General features: G+C 35.8%; 8 non-coding genes across 8 annotated transcripts; all 8 read right to left on the minus strand.

Annotated features, from left to right (window-relative positions):
• Positions 1 to 346: 346 nt before the first annotated feature.
• On the minus strand, positions 347 to 420 carry TRNAT-AGU (transfer RNA threonine (anticodon AGU)). Its single transcript has one exon. It is a non-coding gene; the product is annotated as a tRNA-Thr (tRNA).
• A 7037-nt stretch (positions 421 to 7457) lies between these two features.
• TRNAT-AGU (transfer RNA threonine (anticodon AGU)) lies at positions 7458 to 7531 on the minus strand. The gene has a single exon. It is a non-coding gene; the product is annotated as a tRNA-Thr (tRNA).
• A 435-nt stretch (positions 7532 to 7966) lies between these two features.
• TRNAT-CGU (transfer RNA threonine (anticodon CGU)) lies at positions 7967 to 8039 on the minus strand. The gene has a single exon. It is a non-coding gene; the product is annotated as a tRNA-Thr (tRNA).
• Positions 8040 to 8475: 436 nt separating this feature from the next.
• On the minus strand, positions 8476 to 8549 carry TRNAT-AGU (transfer RNA threonine (anticodon AGU)). Its single transcript has one exon. It is a non-coding gene; the product is annotated as a tRNA-Thr (tRNA).
• Positions 8550 to 8984: 435 nt separating this feature from the next.
• On the minus strand, positions 8985 to 9057 carry TRNAT-CGU (transfer RNA threonine (anticodon CGU)). Its single transcript has one exon. It is a non-coding gene; the product is annotated as a tRNA-Thr (tRNA).
• Positions 9058 to 10514: 1457 nt separating this feature from the next.
• TRNAT-AGU (transfer RNA threonine (anticodon AGU)) lies at positions 10515 to 10588 on the minus strand. The gene has a single exon. It is a non-coding gene; the product is annotated as a tRNA-Thr (tRNA).
• A 1440-nt stretch (positions 10589 to 12028) lies between these two features.
• TRNAT-CGU (transfer RNA threonine (anticodon CGU)) lies at positions 12029 to 12101 on the minus strand. The gene has a single exon. It is a non-coding gene; the product is annotated as a tRNA-Thr (tRNA).
• Positions 12102 to 15245: 3144 nt separating this feature from the next.
• On the minus strand, positions 15246 to 15319 carry TRNAT-AGU (transfer RNA threonine (anticodon AGU)). The gene has a single exon. It is a non-coding gene; the product is annotated as a tRNA-Thr (tRNA).
• Between the last annotated feature and the right edge of the window lie 1344 nt (positions 15320 to 16663).

Raw genomic sequence — 16663 nt, forward strand, 5'->3', positions numbered from 1 at the left:
CTTAAACACGAAAACATACTCAATCACTACGTAAGTATTAATATGTTTTAATAAACAGGTACTCTTATAAAACCCAATTTCATTTCTTGGATTCTTTACAATTTTTTTCATGAAGGTAATAATATTGCTCCAATCTAGGTAGACATTTCATCAACGTCTTTCTCATAGATATGTATTTTTTTCATTTTGCAATAACAGTATTCAGTCTATAATCTTGAAAAAACTTGGGTTTTTATAAGGTTAAAGATGATCTGTTCATCAGTAAGATGAATCAGACTTTTATATTTTAATTGTATCGGAATAAGACCTAATGAAAATGATTTGTTATATAACAATGAGAAAAGCAAGGCGCTGCTGAGATTTGAACTCAGGATCTCCTGTTTACTAGACAGGCGCTTTAACCAGCTAAGCCACTGCACCCACTTGATTCTTAAATTTGAAACACTTTTCTTTATGGTGTTCAAGAGAATATTGCTTTTTCACTTTCATATTCTTTTCTAAGTTCACACACTTCTCTACTCAAACACTTAAGATGAATGAAGACTCCTCACTTATTCAAAAACACCTCTCTAATTTGAAGTTTACCCTATTCATATCATTTTAAAATATTCCTTGCTGAAGAATGGATTTGTTGAATTCCACAATAGAGTGATCATTCACCTCTATCTTGTTCTTTGTCATTTTCTTTTCCCTATTTCAGTCAATGCATTCCTACAAAAATCTTCACAATACCAACGCATTTTATTTCATTTTTAAGATAACTTATTCTAAAGTTCATAGAACCAGATGTTTATTCTTAAATTGTATTCAACACTTGTTTGATGAAAATTATTCGGAAAGCATGGAGAAAAGAGTTAAATGCTGTTGAGATTTGAACTCAGGATTTCCTGATTACGAGACAGGCGCTTTAACCACTAAGCCACAGCACCAACGTTGATAGTAAGAAATGCATAAAGAATTTATTGTTAATGATGAAAATTTGTTTTCTGCTATAAATTCTTCTTTATATGTATTGTAATCTTAAACACAAAAACATACTCAATCACTACGCAAGGATTATTATGTTTTAATAAAAAGGTACTCTTATAAAACTCAATTTCATTTCTTGAATTCTTTAAAAAAAAAATCATGAAGGTATTAATATTGCTCAAATCTAGGTAGAATTTTCATCTACGTCTTTCTCATAGATATGTCTTTTTTTTATTTGGCAATAACATTATTCATTCTATAATCTTGAAAATACTTGTGTTTTTATAAGGTTTAAGATGATCTGTTCAACAGTAAGATGAATCAGACTTTTATATTTTAATTGTATCGGAATAAGACCTAATGAAAATGATTTGTTATATAACAATGAGAAAAGCAAGGCACAGCTCAGAGTTGAACTCAGGATCTCCTGTTTACTAGACAGGCGTTTTAACCAGCTAAGCCACAGCACCCGCTTGATTCTTAATTTTGAAAACTTTTTCTTTATGGTGTTCAAGAGAATAATGCTTTTTCACTTTCATATTCTTTTCTAAGTTCGCACACTTCTCTACTCATAAACTTAAGATGAATGAAGACTCTTCACTTATTCAAAAACACCTCTCTAATTTGAAGTTTACCCTATTCATATCATTTTAAAATATACCTTGCTGAAGTATGGATTAGTTGAATTCAACAATAGAGTGATCATTCACCTCTATTTTGTTCTTTGTCATTTTCTTTTCCCTATTTCAATCAATGCATTCCTACAAAAATCTTCACAATACCAAGTATTTTATTTAATTTTTAAGATAACTTATTCTAAAGTTCATAGAACCAGATGTTTATACTTAAATTGTATTCAACACTTGTTTGATGAAAATTATTCGGAAAGCATGAAGAAAACAGTTAAATGCTGCTGAGATTTGAACTCAGGATTTCCTGTTTACGAGATAGGAGCTTTAACCACTTAGCCACAGCACCAACGGTAATAGTAAAAAATGCATATATAATTTATTGTTGATGATGAAAATGTGTTTTCTGCTATAAATTCTTCTTTATATGTATTGTAATCTTAAACACGAAAAGATACTCAATCACTTCACAAGGATTCATATGTTTTAATAAACAGGTACTCTTATAAAACCCAATTTCATTTCTTGAATTCTTTAAAAAAAAAATTCATGAAGGTAATAATATTGCTCCAATCTTGGTAGACATTTCATCTACGTCTTTCTCATAGATATGTACTTTTTTTCATTTTGCAATAACAGTATTCATTCTATAATCTTGAAAATACCTGGGTTTTTATAAGGTTAAAGGTGATCTGTTCAACAGTAAGATGAATCAGACTTTTATATTTTAATTGTATCGGAATAAGACCTAATGAAAATGATTTGTTATATAACAATGAGAAAAGCAAGGCACTGCTGAGAGATGAACTCAGGATCTCCTGTTTACTAGACAGGTGCTTTAACCCCTTTAGTGCTAAGGTACAATTACTCTGCTGCTTCAATTTCCATTGAAATCAATGGAAAGTCCATGACGAGTTACCCTTGTCATTAGCGGCGAAGAGGTTAACCAGCTAAGCCACAGCACCCACTTGATTCTTAAATTTGAAACACTTTTCTTTATGGTTTTCAAGAGAATATTGCTTTTTCACTTTCATATTCTTTTCTAAGTTCACACACTTCTCTACTCAAACACTTAAGATGAATGAAGACTCTTCACTTATTCAAAAACACCTCTCTAATTTGAAGTTTACCCTATTCATATCATTTTAAAATATACCTTGCTGAAGAATGGATTAGTTGAATTCAACAATAGAGTGATCATTCACCTCTATCTTGTTCTTTGTCATTTTCTTTTCCCTATTTCTGTTGAAGGGTCCAGCGAGACTCTTCTGACGTTTCCTCTCGAGCTGCAAGCTCCCAGCTCCCTCAAGGATCAACCAACCCAATCAGGACCTTGACACTGACTGGATTGACTTCTCCCCCAGGGAAAGGGGAAGTGGACACAACAAATTATACAAGATTATATCTACGGTTGTCTCTCTCTCTTGAAAGTGCTCCGGGCCGTGGACCTTCAGTTAGGAAAGTTCTGCGCTGCCTTCACGCAACACTGTGATGCAATATTAACAGCAGTTACTTGACTGAAGACCTTTAAACCAACTACTAAAATAACTAAACATTGTGCTTACTGACCATTAATTCGTCTGACCCTTGTTCGCACTTAAAAAGTAGTTTAAGCTCTGGCTCTGAGTCTTGACACCTTCAAGTAAGCATAACATGTCAGAATAGCTTTACACTTTTACTGAGAAGACAGGCTAACAAGATTAGTTTGGTTAGTTTTAACTGAACACAGATACTTCATGCAAGCCCATACCTGAGTCTTTTAGTAATTCTTCTGTAGGAGATTCTGCAGTTGGAAGACAGAAAATAACAGCCTATCCAAAATCTCACTTCATTCTAGGTTGCTATTCCAGACAACACTTGTAAATACTCTAACCTTTCTTGCAAACTCAGTTTTAAAATTATCTTATCACTACTTGTTCAGATAGATTCTTATAGCCTATTTAACACTTGCCTTTATCAAGGCTTGTTTATGTTTTCAGTCCGCTTTTGAACACAAAAGTCAGTTCTAAGCTTGGCTCAGTTCAATTGCAGTCTTTTGTCTCTAGAAAGACTTGTTTGGCAACTCTCCGTGAATCTCGCGCTAAATTTAAAGTTAATTAGCTCCATCTCACTTTCCTGAGAGATTTGCCAATGCTTGTTCCAGAACTGCACTCCTCGACGCGCTAGTCTCTTAAGCGTCAAGAGCGACTTCCAGTTAATTACCCTTGCCACTTTTACATTGACCCCAATTGTTCGTGGCAATTGTTTTGAAATATTAAAAGTCTTACTGTCCTTTTCTGAAGTGCAGCGCTGGGTGGACAGGAGACTCAAACTGCCAGCCGGCAGAAGTGAGCGAGTTAACGACCTCCCGACTGACTTGGAGTTATGCCGGGAACCTGTCACGTCGTCTTCGAAGATTGATCAACGGCGCTGACAGCCAGGGCTTCCGAGACCTCTCGGAACGGAATTTCAGGGAAGGAGTTACGGGGCAGATTAACTCAGAGGTTAACTGGAGGTTTTATCACACAGAGGAATTTCCAACTCGGGGACAGAAGCTCTCGCTAGGAACAACGAGAGACAAAGCTTTTGGCAGTTGGCTGAAGCATGTATTTATAGCTTCAGCCACGAGACCAGCGCGAGGCTCCCTCAACATGACACCAAGCGCGAGGACAGACACGAGCCTGTCTCCAAAGAGCTCACAGTCTGAGAAAACGGCACATAACGAAATTAAATAACCAACAAGCATTGCTAAAGGCAATTGCTACAGATTACATTTCTAAAAGGATTTTGATTAAACTAAACATTAAAATAATACATCAATTAAATCACTAAGCTAAATCAACCCTGCTGACTCTAAATATATATACACTGAATCCATTCTGGGTCTGAACCTAATTAAGACGGCCGGTAACACCCCTAACAGTTCCTCCCCCCAAAGGTCGTCTTACAGGTCTGGGTTTATCAGGATGCAGAGCATGAAAAGATCTAACAAGTCTAGGAGCATGAACATTCTTTTCAGGTTCCCAAGATCGCTCAGAAGGATCATAACCCTTCCAGTCAACCAAATAAAACAAGGAACCCCGAATCCTTTTGGAATCAAGAATGGATTTAACCTCATACTCAACATGGTCACCGACAATTACTGGCGGTGGTGGGTTATCAGCACGAGTAGAAGGTTCAAAAGGTTTCAACAGGGAAACATGAAAAACAGGGTGAATGGCATATTCCTCAGGTAAAACTAATTTCACAGATACAGGGTTCAAAACTTTCTTAATTTCAAAAGGTCCAATATATCTAGGCTTCAACTTCCTGGGACCCTCCAACTGAATGTTTCTAGTGGATAACCATACCAACTGACCTTCCTTATACAAAGGAGCAGCTTTACGATGAGAATCAGCAGTCTTTTTCATAGATAACTTACTTTTGACCCATTGTTTTCTAGCCTTATCTTGGATATCCAACAGATGAGTTAACCTATCAGTAACTGCTGGCATAGACAATTGTTCATCAGGTAAGAGTATAGGAATAGATCTTGGATGTTGACCAGTGAGAAAATAAAAAGGAGAACAACCCAAAGCTGAATGAGTCGTGGTATTATAAGAAAATTCAGCCCATGGTAACACTTCATCCCAAGGGTAAGAGGAGGTAGTTAACAAACATCTTAAACCCTGTTCAACATGCTGATTCAATCTCTCAGTCTGACCATCCGTCTGTGGGTGGAAAGAAGAAGACAGAGCCAACTCGATTCCCAACATTTTACTGAGTTGAGACCAGAATTTAGAAATGAACTGAGGACCCCTATCCGAAATAATTTTTGAGGGCAGACCATGAAGTTTCACAATATTAGATAAAAATACAGTACTGAATTCAGTTGCAGAGGGAATCTTGTGTAACGGAATAAAATGTCCCATTTTAGATAACAGATCCACCACCACAAGAACTGTGGTAAAACCATTAGACTTAGGGAGATCAGTAATAAAATCTAAACTGATTGTATGCCAGGGATGAGGAGGAATGGTCATAGGACGAAGTAAACCCATTGGAACTTCATGTAAAGCCTTTTGACGTGAACAAACTGGACAGGCTTTCACAAATTGTTGAATCATAGAAATCATTTTTTCCCACAAAAAATGACGTTGACATAAATCCAGGGTTTTGTTAATACCTGGATGTGCAGCAATTGCCAACTCATGATTCCATTGCATGACCTTATCCTGTAAATCTCTTGTGGGAATAAACAATTTGTCATTGTGATAAAAAAAACCATCTCTAATAGAACCAGATGTTTATACTTAAATTGTATTCATCACTTGTTTGATGAAAATTATTCGGAAAGCATGAAGAAAACAGTTAAATGCTGCTGAGATTTGAACTCAGGATTTCCTGTTTACGAGATAGGAGCTTTAACCACTAAGCCACAGCACCAACAGTAATAGTAAAAAATGCATAAATAATTTATTGTTGATGATGAAAATGTGTTTTCTGCTATAAATTCTTCATTATATGTATTGTAATCTTAAACACGAAAAGATACTCAATCACTACGCAAGGATTCATATATTTTAATAAACAGGTACTCTTATAAAACCCAATTTCATTTCTTGAATTCTTTACAATTTTTTTTCATGAAGGTAATAATATTGCTCCAATCTTGGTAGACATTTCATCTACGTCTTTCTCATAGATATGTACTTTTTTAGTTTTGCAATAATAGTATTCATTCTATAATCTTGAAAATACCTGGGTTTTTATAAGGTTAAAGGTGATCTGTTCAACAGTAAGATGAATCAGACTTTTATATTTTAATTGTATCGGAATAAGACCTAATGAAAATGATTTGTTATATAACAATGAGAAAATGCAAGGCACTGCTGAGAGATGAACTCAGGATCTCCTGTTTACTAGACAGGCGCTTTAACCAGCTAAGCCACAGCACCCACTTGATTCTTAAATTTGAAACACTTTTCTTTATGGTGTTCAAGAGAATATTGCTTTTTCACTTTCATATTCTTTTCTAAGTTCACACACTTCTCTACTCAAACACTTAAGATGAATGAAGACTCTTCACTTATTCAAAAACACTTCTCTAATTTGAAGTTTACCCTATTCATATCATTTTAAAATATACCTTGCTGAAGAATGGATTAGTTGAATTCAACAATAGAGTGATCATTCACCTCTATCTTGTTCTTTGTCATTTTCTTTTCCCTATTTCAGTCAATGCATTCCTACAAAAATCTTCACAATACCAAGCATTTTATTTAATTTTTAAGATAACTTATTCTAAAGTTCATAGAACCAGATGTTTATTCTTATATTGTATTCAACAAGTGTTTGATGAAAATTATTCGGAAAGCATGGAGAAAACAGTTAGGTGCTGCTGAGATTTGAACTCAGGGTTTCCTGTTTACTATACAGGTGCTTTAACCACTAAGCCACAGCACTAACTTTAATAGTGAAAAATGCATACATAATTTATTTTTGATGATGAAAATGTGTTTTCTGCTATAAATTCTTCTTTATATGTATTGTAATCTTAAACACGAAAACATACTCAATCACTACGCAAGTATTAATATGTTTTGATAAACAGGTACTCTTATAAAACTCAATTTCATTTCTTGAATTCTTTAAAAAAAAATCATGAAGGTATTAATATTGCTCAAATCTAGGTAGAAATTTCATCTACGTCTTTCTCATAGATATGTCTTTTTTTCATTTTGCAATAACAGTATTCATTCTATAATCTTGAAAATACTTGTGTTTTTATAAGGTTTAAGATGATCTGTTCAACAGTAAGATGAATCAGACTTTTATATTTTAATTGTATCGGAATAAGACCTAATGAAAATGATTTGTTATATAACAATGAGAAAAGCAAGGCACTGCTGAGAGTTGAACTCAGGATCTCCTGTTTACTAGACAGGTGCTTTAACCAGCTAAGCCACAGCACCCACTTGATTCTTAAATTTGAAACACTTTTCTTTATGGTGTTCAAGAGAATATTGCTTTTTCACTTTCATATTCTTTTCTAAGTTCACACACTTCTCTACTCAAACACTTAAGATGAATGAAGACTCTTCACTTATTCAAAAACACCTCTCTAATTTGAAGTTTACCCTATTCATATCATTTTAAAATATACCTTGCTGAAGAATGGATTAGTTGAATTCAACAATAGAGTGATCATTCACCTCTATCTTGTTCTTTGTCATTTTCTTTTCCCTATTTCAGTCAATGCATTCCTACAAAAATCTTCACAATACCAAGCATTTTATTTAATGTTTAAGATAACTTATTCTAAAGTTCATAGAACCAGATGTTTATTCTTAAATTGTATTCAACATTTGTTTAATGAAAATTATTCGGAAAGCATGGAGAAAACATTTAGGTGCTGCTGAGATTTGAACTCAGGATTTCCTGTTTACGAGACAGGCGCTTTAACCACTAAGCCACAGCACCAACGTTAATAGTAAGAAATGCATATATAATTTATTGTTGATGATGAAAATGTGTTTCCTGCTATAAATTCTTCTTTATATGTATTGTAATCTTAAACACGAAAACATACTCAATCACTACGCAAGTATTAATATGTTTTAATAAAAAGGTACTCTTATAAAACCCAATTTCATTTCTTGAATTCTTTACAATTTTTTTCATGAAGGTAATAATATTGCTCCAATCTAGGTAGACATTTCATCTACGTCTTTCTCATAGATATGTATTTTTTTCATTTTGCAATAACAGTATTCATTCTATAATCTTGAAAATACTTGGGATTTTATAAGGTTAAAGATGATCTGTTCAACAGTAAGATGAATCAGACTTTTATATTTTAATTGTATCGGAATAAGACCTAATGAAAATGATTTGTTATATAACAATGAGAAAAGCAAGGCGCTGCTGAGATTTGAACTCAGGATCTCCTGTTTACTAGACAGGCACTTTAACCAGCTAAGCCACAGCACCCACTTGATTCTTAAATTTGAAACACTTTTCTTTATGGTGTTCAAGAGAATATTGCTTTTTCACTTTCATATTCTTTTCTAAGTTCACACACTTCTCTACTCAAACACTTAAGATGAATGAAGACTCTTCACTTATTCAAAAACACCTCTCTAATTTGAAGTTTACCCTATTCATATCATTTTAAAATATACCTTGCTGAAGAATGGATTAGTTGAATTCAACAATAGAGTGAACATTTACCTCTATCTTGTTCTTTGTCATTTTCTTATCCCTATTTCAGTCAATGCATTCCTTCAAAAATCTTCACAATACCAAGCATTTTATTTAATTTTTAAGATAACTTATTCTAAAGTTCATAGAACCAGATGTTTATTCTTAAATTGTATTCAACATTTGTTTGATGAAAATTATTCAGAAAGCATGGAGAAAACAGTTAGGTGCTGCTGAGAATTGAACTCAGGATTTCCTGTTTACGAGACAGGCGCTTTAACCACTAAGCCACAGCACCAACGGTAATCGTAAAAAATGCATAAATAATTTATTGTTGATGATGAAAATGTGTTTTCTGCTATAAATTCTTCTTTATATGTATTGTAATCTTAAACACGAAAAGATACTCAATCACTTCACAAGGATTCATATGTTTTAATAAACAGGTACTCTTATAAAACCCAATTTCATTTCTTGAATTCTTTAAAAAAAAAATCATGAAGGTAATAATATTGCTCCAATCTTGGTAGACATTTCATCTACGTCTTTCTCATAGATATGTATTTTTTTCATTTGGCAATAACAGTATTCATTCTATAATCTTGAAAATACTTGTGTTTTTATAAGGTTTAAGATGATCTGTTCAACAGTAAGATGAATCAGACTTTTATATTTTAATTGTATCGGAATAAGACCTAATGAAAATGATTTGTTATATAACAATGAGAAAAGCAAGGCACTGCTGAGAGTTGAACTCAGGGTCTCCTGTTTACTAGACAGGCGCTTTAACCAGCTAAGCCACAGCATCCACTTGATTCTTAAATTTGAAACACTTTTCTTTATGGTGTTCAAGAGAATATTGCTTTTTCACTTTCATATTCTTTTCTAAGTTCACACACTTCTCTACTCAAACACTTAAGATGAATGAAGACTCTTCACTTATTCAAAAACACCTCTCTAATTTGAAGTTTACCCTATTCATATCATTTTAAAATATACCTTGCTGAAGAATGGATTAGTTGAATTCAACAATAGAGTGATCATTCACCTCTATCTTGTTCTTTGTCATTTTCTTTTCCCTATTTCAATCAATGCATTCCTACAAAAATCCTCACAATACCAAGTATTTTATTTAATTTTTAAGATAACTTATTCTAAAGTTCATAGAACCAGATGTTTATACTTAAATTGTATTCATCACTTGTTTGATGAAAATTATTCGGAAAGCATGAAGAAAACAGTTAAATGCTGCTGAGATTTGAACTCAGGATTTCCTGTTTACGAGATAGGAGCTTTAACCACTAAGCCACAGCACCAACGGTAACAGTAAAAAATGCATAAATAATTTATTGTTGATGATGAAAATGTGTTTTCTGCTATAAATTCTTCATTATATGTATTGTAATCTTAAACACGAAAAGATACTCAATCACTACGCAAGGATTCATATATTTTAATAAACAGGTACTCTTATAAAACCCAATTTCATTTCTTGAATTCTTTACAATTTTTTTTCATGAAGGTAATAATATTGCTCCAATCTTGGTAGACATTTCATCTACGTCTTTCTCATAGATATGTACTTTTTTCATTTTGCAATAACATTATTCATTCTATAATCTTGAAAATACTTGGGTTTTTATAAGGTTAAAGATGATCTGTACATCAGTAAGATGAATCAGACTTTTATACTTTAATTGTATCGGAATAAGACCTAATGAAAATGATTTGTTATATATTACAATGAGAAAAGCAAGGCGCTGCTGAGATTTGAACTCAGGATCTCCTGTTTACTAGACAGGCGCTTTAACCAGCTAAGCCACAGCACCCACTTGATTCTTAAATTTGAAACACTTTTCTTTATGGTGTTCAAGAGAATATTGCTTTTTCACTTTCATATTCTTTTCTAAGTTCACACACTTCTCTACTCAAACACTTAAGATGAATGAAGACTCTTCACTTATTCAAAAACACCTCTCTAATTTGAAGTTTACCCTATTCATATCATTTTAAAATATTCCTTGCTGAAGAATGGATTTGTTGAATTCCACAATAGAGTGATCATTCACCTCTATCTTGTTCTTTGTCATTTTCTTTTCCCTATTTCAGTCAATGCATTCCTACAAAAATCTTCACAATACCAACGCATTTTATTTCATTTTTAAGATAACTTATTCTAAAGTTCATAGAACCAGATGTTTATACTTAAATTGTATTCAACACTACTCGGAAAGCATGAAGAAAACAGTTAAATGCTGCTGAGATTTGAACTCAGGATTTCCTGTTTACGAGATAGGAGCTTTAACCACTTAGCCACAGCACCAACGGTAATCGTAAAAAATGCATAAATAATTTATTGTTGATGATGAAAATGTGTTTTCTGCTATAAATTCTTCTTCATATGTATTGTAATCTTAAACACGAAAAGATACTCAATCACTTCACAAGGATTCATATGTTTTAATAAACAGGTACTCTTATAAAACCCAATTTCATTTCTTGAATTCTTTAAAAAAAAAATCATGAAGGTAATAATATTGCTCCAATCTTGGTAGACATTTCATCTACGTCTTTCTCATAGATATGTACTTTTTTTCATTTTGCAATAACAGTATTCATTCTATAATCTTGAAAATACTTGGGTTTTTATAAGGTTAAAGGTGATCTGTTCAACAGTAAGATGAATCAGACTTTTATATTTTAATTGTATCGGAATAAGACCTAATGAAAATGATTTGTTATATAACAATGAGAAAAGCAAGGCACTGCTGAGAGATGAACTCAGGATCTCCTGTTTACTAGACAGGTGCTTTAACCAGCTAAGCCACAGCACCCACTTGATTCTTTAATTTGAAACACTTTTCTTTATGGTTTTCAAGAGAATATTGCTTTTTCACTTTCATATTCTTTTCTAAGTTCACACACTTCTCTACTCAAACACTTAAGATGAATGAAGACTCTTCACTTATTCAAAAACACCTCTCTAATTTGAAGTTTACCCTATTCATATCATTTTAAAATATACCTTGCTGAAGAATGGATTAGTTGAATTCAACAATAGAGTGATCATTCACCTCTATCTTGTTCTTTGTCATTTTCTTTTCCCTATTTCAGTCAATGCATTCCTACAAAAATCTTCACAATACCAAGCATTTTATTTAATGTTTAAGATAACTTATTCTAAAGTTCATAGAACCAGATGTTTATTCTTAAATTGTATTCAACATTTGTTTGATGAAAATTATTCGGAAAGCATGGAGAAAACATTTAGGTGCTGCTGAGATTTGAACTCAGGATTTCCTGTTTACGAGACAGGCGCTTTAACCACTAAGCCACAGCACCAACGTTAATAGTAAGAAATGCATACATAATTTATTGTTGATGATGAAAATGTGTTTCCTGCTATAAATTCTTCTTTATATGTATTCTAATCTTAAACACGAAAACATACTCAATCACTACGCAAGTATTAATATGTTTCAATAAACAGGTACTCTTATAAAACTCAATTTCATTTCTTGAATTCTTTAAAAAAAAATCATGAAGGTATTAATATTGCTCAAATCTAGGTAGAAATTTCATCTACGTCTTTCTCATAGATATGTATTTTTTTCATTTGGCAATAACAGTATTCATTCTATAATCTTGAAAATACTTGTGTTTTTATAAGGTTTAAGATGATCTGTTAAGTCATAAGTCATAAGTCATAAAATTTGTATAGCGCGCTACATACCCAGAGGGTTTCAAGGCGCTAAGGAAAGGGGAGGAGGATTATTTGTCAAATATCCACGTTTTAAGCTGCTTTCTGAACGCTAGGTGATTCTGGGTGAGGCGAAGGTAAGCGGGGAGTGAGTTCCATGTTTTGGCAGCCAGGTATGAGAAGGATCTGCCTCCCATGGTGGTCTTGTTGATGCGAGGTACAGTGGCGAAGGCTTGGCTGGAGGAGCGAAGTTGGCGGGAGGGGGTGTAGAAGGACAGTCGAGAGTTGAGGCAATCTGGTCCGATGTCGTAGAGTGATTTGTGTGCGTGGGTAAGCAGTCGGAAAGTGATCCTCTTATTGACGGGTAGCCAGTGGAGGTCTCTAAGGTGACCAGAGATGTGTTCGTTGCGTGGGATGTCTAATATGAGCCTGGCTGAGGCGTTTTGGATTCGTTGGAGTTTCTTCTGGAGTTTAGCGGTGGTGCCTGCGTAGAGGGTGTTTCCGTAGTCCAGTCGGCTCGTGACCAGAGCATGGGTGACTGTTTTCCTTGTTTCGGAGGGGATCCAGCGGAATGTTTTCCTGAGCATGCGAAGAATGTTAAAGCAGGAAGAGGATACGGCGCTGACTTGTCTGTTCATTGAGAGTGAAGAATCCAGGATGACGCCTAGGTTCCGTGCGTGGTCTGTCGGGATGGGTGCTTTTCCGAGGGCTTCCGGCCACCAGGAGTCGTCCCAAGCAGAGGGGGATGTACCTAAGATGAGGACTTCTGTTTTGTCTGAGTTCAGTTTCAGACGGCTTTGTTTCATCCATTCTGCGACTTCTTTCATTCCTTCGTGTAGGTTAGTTTTGGCGGTGCTGGGGTCCCTGGTGAGAGAAAGGATCAGTTGAGTGTCATCCGCGTAGGAGATGATGTTGAGATTGTGTTGGCGAGCGATGGCCGCAAGGGGGCTCATGTATACGTTAAAGAGGGTGGGGCTGAGTGAGGATCCTTGTGGTACGCCGCAGATGATTTCAGAGGCCTCGGACTTGAATGGTGGGAGGCGGACTCTCTGGGTTCTTCCGGTGAGGAACGAGGTGATCCATTTTAGTGCTTTTCCTTGGATTCCAATGTTACTGAGGCGTTGTAAAAGGGTGCTGTGGCAGACTGTGTCGAAGGCTGCAGAGAGGTCGAGGAGGATGAGGGCGACTGTGTCTCCGTTGTCCAGTAGAGTTCGAATGTCGTCTGTTGCTGCGATGAGGGCGGTCTCAGTGCTGTGTTTGGCTCGGAAGCCAGATTGTGAGGGGTCGAGTGATTTGTTGGCTTCGAGGAAGGCGGCGAGCTGGTTGTTGACAGCTTTCTCGATGACTTTGGCCGGGAATGGAAGAAGCGAGATGGGGCGGTAGTTTTTGAGTTCGGTGGGGTCTGCTGTTGGTTTTTTCAGAAGGGCGGTGAGTTCAGCGTGTTTCCAGTCTTCCGGGAAGGTGGCGGAGTTGAAGGAGCAGTTGATGACGTCTCGGAGGTGCGGAGCTATGACGGAGTCTGCTTTGTTGAAGATGTGGTGAGGGCATGGGTCTGTGGGGGATCCAGAGTGGATGGAGTTTATCAGGCGGATGGTGTCCTCAGTGGAGATTGGGTTCCAGGCGTTAAGGGTGTTAACGGGGGGAAGATGGTCAGCAGATGGTAGGGTGGGTTGGCTTCCGGGTTGGTTGTCGAAGCTGTTGTGGATGTCAGCAATCTTGTTGTGGAAGAAAGAGGCTAGGGAGTCGCAGAGGGTTTGAGAGGGGGTGATGTCGTTGGAGTTGGCCGAGGGGTTGGAAAATTCCTTGACGATGTTGAAAAGTTCCTTGCTGTTGTGGGCGTTGTTGTCAAGTCGGTCCTTGAATGCTGTTTTCTTGGCTTTTCGGATCAGTTGGTGGTGAGTACGAATGGCGCTTTTGAAGGCATCCTTGTTGCTGGTGGATGGGTCTTTTTTCCAGGTCTTTTCAAGGGAGCGGCACAGTTTCTTGGATTTCTTGAGGTCATCGTTGAACCATGAGGCCTTCTTGTTGCCAAGTTTATGATGACGTTTTTTCAGTGGTGCTAAGGAGTTGGCGGTGTTGGATAACCAAAGGGTGAGGTTGGAGGCGGCTTCGTTGGCGTTAGAAGAGAGGTCTGGGGGGTTTAGAAGAAGCGATGAGGAGATCTGGTCGAAGGTGATTTTGTTCCAGTTTCTTTGCAGAGTTGGTTGGGGGTGGTTGATGGGTTTCGGCTTATTGTAGGTGAAGTGAACGCAGCTGTGGTCAGTCCAGAGGAGATCCGTAGTGTGGCTGAAGGAGACGTGGTTGCTGGAGGTGAAGATAGGGTCGAGTGTGTGACCTGCGATGTGGGTGGGGAAGGTGACCAGTTGTTTAAGTCCGAGGTTGGCGAGGTTGTCTAAAAGGGTGGCGGTGTTGCGGTCGTTGATCTTTTCGAGGTGGAAGTTGAGGTCTCCCAGGAGGATGTAGTCTTTGGAGGGGAGCGCGTGTGGGGTGATGAAGTCCGTGATGTCTTCACTGAATTTTGCGCGGGGTCCTGGTGGTCTGTAGAGGAGGGTGCCTCTAAGAGTTGTCTTGGGGTCGATGTGGATCTGGAAGTGAAGGTGTTCGGAGTTGGCGAGGTTGACGTCAGAGCTGGTTGAGATGCGGATGAATTTCTTATGGACGATAGCTATTCCACCTCCTGTATGGTCGGTGCGGTTCAACAGTAAGATGAATCAGACGTTTATATTTTAATTGTATCGGAATAAGACCTAATGAAAATGATTTGTTATATAACAATGAGAAAAGCAAGGCACTGCTGAGAGTTGAACTCAGGGTCTCCTGTTTACTAGACAGGCGCTTTAACCAGCTAAGCCACAGCACCCACTTGATTCTTAAATTTGAAACACTTTTCTTTATGGTGTTCAAGAGAATATTGCTTTTTCACTTTCATATTCTTTTCTAAGTTCACACACTTCTCTACTCAAACACTTAAGATGAATGAAGACTCTTCACTTATTCAAAAACACCTCTCTAATTTGAAGTTTACCCTAATCATATCATTTTAAAATATACCTTGCTGAAGAATGGATTAGTTGAATTCAACAATAGAGTGATCATTCACCTCTATCTTGTTCTTTGTCATTTTCTTTTCCCTATTTCAATCAATGCATTCCTACAAAAATCCTCACAATACCAAGTATTTTATTTAATTTTTAAGATAACTTATTCTAAAGTTCATAGAACCAGATGTTTATACTTAAATTGTATTCATCACTTGTTTGATGAAAATTATTCGGAAAGCATGAAGAAAACAGTTAAATGCTGCTGAGATTTGAACTCAGGATTTCCTGTTTACGAGATAGGAGCTTTAACCACTAAGCCACAGCACCAACAGTAATAGTAAAAAATGCATAAATAATTTATTGTTGATGATGAAAATGTGTTTTCTGCTATAAATTCTTCATTATATGTATTGTAATCTTAAACACGAAAAGATACTCAATCACTACGCAAGGATTCATATATTTTAATAAACAGGTACTCTTATAAAACCCAATTTCATTTCTTGAATTCTTTACAATTTTTTTTCATGAAGGTAATAATATTGCTCCAATCTTGGTAGACATTTCATCTACGTCTTTCTCATAGATATGTACTTTTTTAGTTTTGCAATAATAGTATTCATTCTATAATCTTGAAAATACCTGGGTTTTTATAAGGTTAAAGGTGATCTGTTCAACAGTAAGATGAATCAGACTTTTATATTTTAATTGTATCGGAATAAGACCTAATGAAAATGATTTGTTATATAACAATGAGAAAAGCAAGGCACTGCTGAGAGTTGAACTCAGGGTCTCCTGTTTACTAGACAGGCGCTTTAACCAGCTAAGCCACAGCATCCACTTGATTCTTAAATTTGAAACACTTTTCTTTATGGTGTTCAAGAGAATATTGCTTTTTCACTTTCATATTCTTTTCTAAGTTCACACACTTCTCTACTCAAACACTTAAGATGAATGAAGACTCTTCACTTATTCAAAAACACCTCTCTAATTTGAAGTTTACCCTATTCATATCATTTTAAAATATACCTTGCTGAAGAATGGATTAGTTGAATTCAACAATAGAGTGATCATTCACCTCTATCTTGTTCTTTGTCATTTTCTTTTCCCTATTTCAATCAATGCATTCCTACAAAAATCCTCACAATACCAAGTATTTTATT

Source organism: Lissotriton vulgaris, chromosome 12, assembly GCF_964263255.1.
Source record: "Lissotriton vulgaris chromosome 12, aLisVul1.2, whole genome shotgun sequence".
Lineage (NCBI taxonomy): Eukaryota > Metazoa > Chordata > Amphibia > Caudata > Salamandridae > Lissotriton > Lissotriton vulgaris.